Source organism: Neurospora hispaniola (assembly GCF_033458365.1).
Source record: "Neurospora hispaniola strain FGSC 10403 chromosome Unknown B0T23scaffold_7, whole genome shotgun sequence".
In the NCBI taxonomy this organism is placed as follows: domain Eukaryota; kingdom Fungi; phylum Ascomycota; class Sordariomycetes; order Sordariales; family Sordariaceae; genus Neurospora; species Neurospora hispaniola.
Genome location: NW_026944412.1, coordinates 214268 through 220042, shown reverse-complemented (window position 1 = coordinate 220042; position 5775 = coordinate 214268). Strand labels below are relative to the sequence as shown.

The 5775-nt window shown below is 33.2% G+C and overlaps 1 pseudogene across 1 annotated transcript; it reads left to right on the top strand.

Moving 5' to 3' along the window:
• Window positions 1–4436: 4436 nt before the first annotated feature.
• On the top strand, window positions 4437–4523 carry B0T23DRAFT_t323 (annotated as a pseudogene). Its single transcript has one exon. The product of its transcript is annotated as a tRNA-OTHER (tRNA).
• Window positions 4524–5775: the final 1252 nt, after the last annotated feature.

The window sequence follows — 5775 nt, the reverse complement described above, 5'->3', positions numbered from 1 at the left end:
TCCTATGCCCGTACAATTAAGGGTATTATATTTAATGAGAGTTTCAAGATTAATATTTTATACGTAAGAAACACTAAGACTTATATATATAGAACTATAAATATAATTAGATATGTACTTTAATAGTTATAGCCCGGCTAACCGCTACTGCTATATTATATCCGCGATTTAGGTAATCCTCTAATTACGAATTAAAGGTTCTAGCTCCCTCCTAGGCCGGGGGACGTTAATAATGATAATAATATTAATAATAGCCGGCCGCCCTATAGAGTACGTAGTAGACCCCGTAGTAGACCCCGTAGTAGATTTGGATTAAAATTTCGTAGAAGACCGCCCGGTAGTAGAGTTGGTAGTATACCGGGTAGAATTGGATTAAGAATTAGTTTAAGAATTAGTAGTATTATTCCCTCTGGTAGAGGTGGTTTAGGAAGGCCTTGTGGAAGACTTTGTAAGAATATTGGTAGTGACGGTAATAGACTGCCGCGATTGAGAGGAGGATAAATTAGCAAGAGTATTATAAATTAGTAAGAGTATTATGAATTAGTAAGAGTAGGATAAATTACTAAAAGTAATTATTACTATAGTAAAGAAATATAATAATAGATACTTTTAAACGTACTTTTTATATTTATAATTATTATAAATTAAAGTTTTTACTACTTTCAATTTCCCTCTCTCTCTCTCTCTCTCTCTCTTATATCCAATTTTTCGTTACTTTTATTAACTATTAACCCCCAATACTACTATATTAGTCATCTTTAAAGACGATAATTTCGAGTTCGAGTAGTACTTTTATAATATATTAAAAGAGGAAGAAGAATGCTGTAACTTGTTTATTATTAAACGCTAACGTATTATTACTACTAGAGGTTGGGTTGGTACAAAGATAGTATTATTAGCTAAAAATAAACTTATTTATAAAAAGACTATTATTATTGAACTTTCTCTCCCTATCCAATTAAAATAATATATTTCCCTCGTTATTAATTATAATTTAGCTTATTCTAACTTGGGATTTAAATAACTAAATCTCACTACCGGCTTAAATATATTAAAAAGAAAAAAAAAAGAAAGGAGTTCAGCTCGATTTATTCCGCGTACCCTAATCGAATACCTTATAGTATACCCTTTTTCAAAATAACTGTTAATAGTACTAAGAGATAGTACGTTTTACAATGGTCTTATATCTCCTATTTCCCCGGAAACGGCCTATATACAATTAATACTAGAAGATTGGAAGATAAGAAAGATTTAAGAAAAGTTAGTAATATAATAATTAATTATGTAAAGAAGAAATAAAGTACAAATAGGGAATTGAACGCGCAAACTCTCTAGACTTACACTAATAGTAATTATAGGCGTCCCCTTAACCGCTATACTACGGGCGTTCCTATAGTACCCCTAGTAGGGCTGGTAATAGTAAAGTAATTAGAAGTAAACTATATTATTTAATTGGAACATTTTGAACGTATTTACTAAATCTAATCGGATTTATAGGTAAAATAATAGAAAAATTCGCGGAAGGGGTCAGATCTGGTGATGTTTTGGCTGGTGTTGTGCCCCTAAGTGCGAATTCGAGTTGCCAAGAGCCTTCCCGTACTTCCCGTACTTCCCGTCTTGGTAAAGGGATTTGATTGGGTGCATCCAAACTTAATATGGATCCAATATTTCGCTTCCTAAATATCTACAAACATGGGCGTTTCTCTGTCTTCCTTAGCCATATCCAGGCTCCGGCCAAGGAAACTGTATTTTTATATTTAATTACTAATATTTAATAAATATTTTCTTAAACTCTCTACAATACCCCTACGTCGACGCAACCTCATTAGCGTTACAATTCTACTACTTCGTCGGCCTCCTTCGCAAATAACTATACCTTACTCAACGTCGATACCAAATAGTCTATACTTACTAACAATATATTATTTAACTTCCCCCCCAACGATATTAATACAATTATGCGCGAGGTCGTTAAGATGTGTCGGCGTCACAGGTTCGGCATTATAACCGTACATAATAATTATTTTAAGATAAGGCCTATAGTTAAGGAAGTATATCGTAAAATCTTTAAATGCGACTGTGTTAAATCGCGACCGTAAGAACCTAAAAATCCGTATACGAAATAGCGTTCGACAATTAGAAAGACCGTACGTAAATACCCGTTTAATATTATCGTCCAAATATTCAAGAAGAATAATTATAATTATATTATACGGGTAATCAACTATATATATTATTATTATCCTCCGTTTCGTAACCTCTCTTACTATTTAATCTTCCGATAATAGACTAATATAGAGAGTTAGCTGTATATCCAAGGTCTTTTCCAATAACGTAAGTTGATTATATACAGTATATATATAATAGTCAAGACTAAATTCCGCAAATTATTATTCATATACAAAGACCTTAATAATTAGCGCTAATAGTTATAATAAATCAATAATAGTAAATATACCGATATATAAACGTTCGTACGTACTATCGAGAATAATAAGCTTGTATTACTCAGATACTATTACTTTGACTACGGTATTAATAATAGTAGTTTTAAAGATAAAGAAGCTAATATATTGCGCTACGGTCTGTAGGTTCTATATAAGTAAAGGAAAATGTAGAAACAATACCTAAATACCCTATTATTCAATACTACGTATAAGACCAACCAGTATTATATACTAATTATATAAAGTGTTATAGTTATACTAGAGAAATTATTTATACTAATTCTTTCAATAATTATTAATGACGAGAGGAATAAGGGATTTGGCTAGCTCGTAGAGCATATTAAGAGAATAATAGATGACCTCTCGATACCCGATCTAATAGTTATTATAATTAACGGTAATAGTTAGTTAATTAGAGCTATTAATTAAATCTTTCTAAATATTTAACATTAGTATTGCGTATAGTATATTAATTGTAATGTCGTTAAGCACCTCAAAGATAATTAGTAACGTATAGATTAAGACGATATAGTATAGAACGAGGCCAATAAGTAATAATTTAGTAATAAGGAGGAGGATAAGGAGGAGGTTGATAAGGAGGATAGCGGTAGAGATAATTCTAATAGTAATAAAGCGGTAATATAATAATTGTAATAAAAGGTAATAGACTAATGTAATTAACATCATCTTCCGGGTAGCCCGGCAGAATTTACTGAAGCGCAGCTGTTAGAGGTCTAGAGCTGGATTATTCTAAGTAAATTTCAACAATTTGGCAGCCTACAATAAATACAAAGCTGGATTATTCCAAGCAAAAACTTAATAATTTGGTAGCCTACTATAAATGTAAGGTTGGATTATTCTATACTATAAATGTATAGCTGGATTACTCTAAGTAAAAGCTCAACAATTTGGCAGCCTACTATAAATGCAAGGCTGGATTACTCTAAGTAAAAGCTCAACAATTTGGCAACTTACTATAAATGCAAGGCTGGACTATTCTATATTATGAATATAAAGCTGGAAAACTCTAGGTAAAAACTCTATATTTTAACTACTTATTTGATAATATTAACTATTTGTTTATTGAGCTTTATTGAGCTTTATTGAGCTTTATTATTATTATTATTATTATTATTATTATTATTATTATTATTATTATTATTATTATTATTATTATTATTATTATTATTATTATTATTATTATTATTATTATTATTATTATTATTATTATTATTATTATTATTATTATTATTATTATTATTATTATTATTATTATTATTAGAATAGGTATTATTAACGATTTTACTCTCTATGTTTTTTTAATTCTTTTTTTTTTTTTTTCATTTATTCTATTTATTCCAACCAGGGGGCTTCGCCCCCCGGGACCCCCCATTGAAAGAGTTAGAGTTAAGAGAAAGAAACCCGGGGGACACCCCCGGGGACCCCCATTGGAAGGGTTAGGGTTAAATAAAACCCGGGGGACACCCCCGGGGACCCCCGTCGAGTGCACGGGCTGCAATAATTCTAACCAATCCAAGGACCGGATAGCTCAAATAACTGACCAATCCAAGAAAAGGATTACAGGATTGACGGACCACTTACAGGACGAAGAACTTACAGGGGTCTCGCACCATTAGAAAGAAGCTCCGCTATGCTCGCTCACTTCGTGTAAACACTTCATTCTCTGACTATAACAGCTGCGCTTCAAAAATAATATTGTTAGAGTACGTTGTATATATAAGAAGGTTAAGACAATTATTAGAATATATGCTAGGCTAAGCCTACTTCCTAATAAGGTTGCTAATATTAGAGTAGGGTTCTTTTACGTATAGTAGTATATAATCTACGCGCTGTCGATACCGGAGTTTAAAAGTATTTTATTACTTCTATATTATTGATTTAAGGGGGTATAGGGAGCTATTATTAGATACATTACAACCGATTTACTCTCTTATAAGATAGAGTAGGCTAGTTACTATATTAGAAGGGGGGGGGATAGCTCAGTTGGGAAGATCTGAGCTTAGCCCCCTTTCGGTTTCATCTAAAAGGTTGTAGGTTCGAATCCCGCTCCCCCCCCCTCTTTCATCCGGTTTTTTACTACCGGATCGGATAAAAGATCTTCCCCGCTATTACTCCACTAAACGTTACAGCGTAATTAAATATAGGGGCCCACCCTAGTCTAGAACCCTAGGTACACGTAACTGGACATGTATTAAAAATCTCATCCTACTCGAAGAAGCACCGGCCGCCTCCGCCCCGCTCCCGCTCCAATAGGGTTTAAGAATTGGAACCCTACCTCCGAAATCCATTCCAGAGCCACGGTTCCGCTCGGATAGAACCCGTCCGGTCCTACAATATTAGACCAATCAACGTCATCTCACCAAAAATCCCGGCTAATTAAAATAAAACGATAAGATTCCGATTAAGAAAGTAAGACTCCACTTCCCTACCCCTACCCTAAAGATAGGATAAAAGAAGAATACCCGCTTCCGGAATAAAGAGTACTACCGAAGCGTTGGGTAGGGAAGTAGAGCTTTAAGGAACCAACCAATTAAAAGCCGCGAAGTCTACCGGAATTAAGAGATAACGTACTGAGAGAAAATAAGACGAGAAGCAACTACGGCTCCCCGGGCCCCCTACGGTGAAGTGGGACGAAGGGTTCGGGTTAGGGTTAAGGTTGGATATAGAGAAGCTAAAGGTTTTCATCCGGATTTCAACAACACGGTTTTTCCCTTAGACTACGAACGAAGCAGCACCGCATACCCCCCTAGGTAGACTAGTATAGCTAGTTAGCGTGTATAAGACCAATATATATATTAGAAGGGATTTTAATTGTAAATAAAGAATTACGTCGCCTAGTAAATGTAATAACGGCTCCCTTAAATTATACGGGTTATTTATACGTAGTAGTTTAATTAATTTATACTATATTAATAAATAGTATATTCTCCGCCGCTATACCTACTTTAAAGAGATTATTACTAAGTTATCCTCCTGTATATATATAAATATAATTGGACTCCTATAGGTAGGTAATACTCTGTTTAGTATTACGATTTAGGTATATAATATACTTACTAGTTAGTATAATTAATTAAAGGGTAACCTCCCTATTTTGAATTACCTTAATAAAGCCCTCTATCCGTATACCTAATACTTTAAAGTGTAATTTGGTCTGCCTTATACCTACGAAATAGAGGTTAAGAAGGAAGTTAGCAAAATAACCTTAATTACTAAAGATAACTACTATTTATTTTAGTACCTTACTTAACGATAAGTAAAATTATGATTATCCCCTCTTTAGGTTAATTATATACTAATAATTATA